The sequence below is a fragment of the Sinocyclocheilus rhinocerous genome, unplaced genomic scaffold (genome assembly GCF_001515625.1).
Source record: "Sinocyclocheilus rhinocerous isolate Xijiao unplaced genomic scaffold, SAMN03320098_v1.1 scaffold6424, whole genome shotgun sequence".
Lineage (NCBI taxonomy): Eukaryota > Metazoa > Chordata > Actinopteri > Cypriniformes > Cyprinidae > Sinocyclocheilus > Sinocyclocheilus rhinocerous.
In genome coordinates, this window is record NW_015623666.1 from 88,808 (window position 1) to 91,676 (window position 2,869).

The 2,869-nt window shown below is 38.9% G+C and overlaps 1 pseudogene; it reads left to right on the top strand.

The window, feature by feature from the left end:
* The first annotated feature begins 924 nt into the window (after window positions 1–924).
* The window catches only part of LOC107722194 (uncharacterized), a 14,016-nt pseudogene continuing 12,071 nt past the window's right edge, over window positions 925–2,869 (top strand).

A 2,869-nucleotide genomic window follows, 5' to 3' on the forward strand; every position in this document is an offset into this window, starting at 1 on the left:
TTGTAAAAAGATATTTTGAATATTCACGGATCATGGAATTTATAGAACAGGGAATATTAAATGCTGAAATAAACTGATTTCAAAAGATAAAGCAAAAAAATGCCCAGCGAAGTATGAAATAACATAGGAAATGAATACGGGTCATTTTAGACTCATGTTGTGCATTAGAAGGGGTTTTCATAGCTTGTGCATCAAAGGGTTAAGAGAATTACAGTAAAGTACAGTATTTCTTAAACCATATCAGTCAATAAAAGATGTTGAGTTGACTTAATATTTCTAAAATATTTATAGTTTCTTAATATATCTAAAATGTTTTTGCAATATATTGATGAATCTCTCTCATTGTGGAATCTCCAGACATTACAGGGATTGAATCAGAAGTACACTTAAGTGCAATTATTACACATCCATTAAATTAAAAATACACAATGAAGACTAAAAATGGGACGATAACGTTTAGTACCTGACCTATTGTACCTGACCAATTGGAGATGACATCTGCGCTGCTTAGTCCCTCCCATTTTGATAATTTATTGATATTTTCCTTTCTACTCATTTATATGAGTATAAATCACTGTTGCATCAAATTGTATTTATATATATGACATTACCATTAAACAATAGTGATTATGCTAAACTAAAAACACTTAAAAAGAGATTATTAATGAACAATTTTTATGAACTAGGATGCTTTTTAGATGGCATTAACTTTCTATATGGACAAACTGTCAGAATTTCTTAATTGTAAAATCGTAAGCAAATGAAGATGAAAATCTCAGATGCATATGAAGCTTTCTATTGTTTTGTGATCTTGACCGCAGTTGGTAATAAGTAAACTTTACAGGTCCAGAGGAGAATCAAAGTTAATCAATTAAGATGAAAGGGGAGGAGCCACCTTAATTCAAAGCTGTACTAAATAGCAAAGCTAATACTGATGTGCACTGTGGCAGTGTGCTAGAGTTTGTAAGGATGTACCGCTTGCAAGTTTTGTTAGTGCTGGGTGTGATTGCTGCATTTGACCTGAAGAATGCATGGGGAAGTTTGAGATACGGTCAAAGTCCAAGAAGCATGAAGCCACAATCAGATCCAGCTTCCAGAGGTTCTGCTCTTTCTTCTCAAAGGTTCTGGAACCTTTTGCAAAAGGCTTCTCCGTTTCAGAGTCTTGACTCCAGAAGATTTGCACAAGAGCCTCTTGGTCTTCAGGAGAAGCAGGTGTTGCAGGGTCCAGTGAAGCCTTTGGACTGGAGGTTTCCCGTTGTTCCAGAGGTGCAGAGCGAGATGGCGGTGGACTTCCAGTTGAGGCAACCCATGACTCCCGGTAGTGTAGCTGTTCAATGCGGTGAGAACCGGGTTCTGGTTGAGGTAAAGCAGGACTTCTTTAGCAATGGTCAACTGATCCAGCCATCTGCATTGTCTTTGGGAGGGTGTCCCGTTGTTGGTGAGGACTCAAACTCTAGGGTGCTCATTTTGGAGCATGAACTGCAGGACTGCAACAGTGTGTTGATGGTAAGAATCTAAATTGTACTAGATTATTTGTATACCAATAAAAGTAAAGGTTCTTTGGGGTCAATTATTCCTTGAGCCTTTTAATTTCCGTGGGACCTTTCCATTCCTTATAATGGTTGACTTCTCATTTAATAACTGATCACTGACAGGTTCCTTGAACCAAAAGTGGTTCCATGGCATGACTGCTGAAACATTTTTGAACCTCTTATTAAGTGTAGAGGAGGAACTTTGTAACAACTGAAATCTCTTACAGATGACTGAGGATGAGCTTGTCTACACCTTTGCTCTTACCTACACTCCTGAGGCGCTCACTGGCACGCCGATTACTCGTGCCGATGGTGCTGTTGTTGGCATTCAATGCCATTATCAAAGGTAAGTGACCTTGTGACTTTCAGCATGGTCTTCCAGTTGCAACACTAGAAACAGTTTATTTGGTGCCTCTTTGAACCGCAGGTCTCACAATGTGAGCAGTAATGCCTTGAGGCCAACTTGGGTCCCTTATGCTTCAACAGAGGTTGGCGAGGAAGTCTTGCTGTTCTCCCTGAAGCTCATGATGGGTTTGTGCAGTTTCTTTAGACCTTAAGCATTGTGAATGAGGCTGTACTTAAACTGTTCTTCTTGCAGATGATTGGTCCTATCCGAGGCCTTCACACTTGTACTTCCTGGGTGATGTTATTAATATTGAGGCATCCGTGAAGGTGTACAACCATGTTCCGCTGCGTGTGTTTGTAGACCACTGCGTGGCCACCCAAGTACCTGATGTGAATGCCCTTCCGGGATATTCGTTCATTGAGAATCATGGGTAAGGTTATATCACAATGTTATATGCCTTGTCCAAATACCCACACTTGCGGTCTTTGCAGTTGACTACTTATGACATATTTCCTGTGTTTGGCCCAAGTGTTCAATTGAGCATGAAGACCACAAGTGTCGAACTTTTCATTACCTGATGGGTCACACTTATAGTGTTGTAAAAATGCAAGTGTTTACATGGCTTTATTTTAATTTGAAATACTTTGCATTTTAAACAACTTTTGAATGTCTGTTCAGTAGTCCCCATAATATAATTTTAATTTGGTGCTTCTAATTAAGCGATAAAACGGTTGCAAATGTTGTACAAAATTAATCCCCACTAATCTTTGCACCAATAAAACACTGCTTTTCTACCAAATTACCGTATTGTCCCGAATATAATTTATTTTTTTTTCTTGGAAATGCATCTGAAAAAACGCGGTCGTCTTATATTCAGGGTCTAGACTTTGACATGTCAATAATACACCCACAACACTAGGTGGTGCCAAATACGCATAAAACGAGTGTGCCATGAAATACGTAATGTAATGAGTGTTGTAAAGATCGCGAG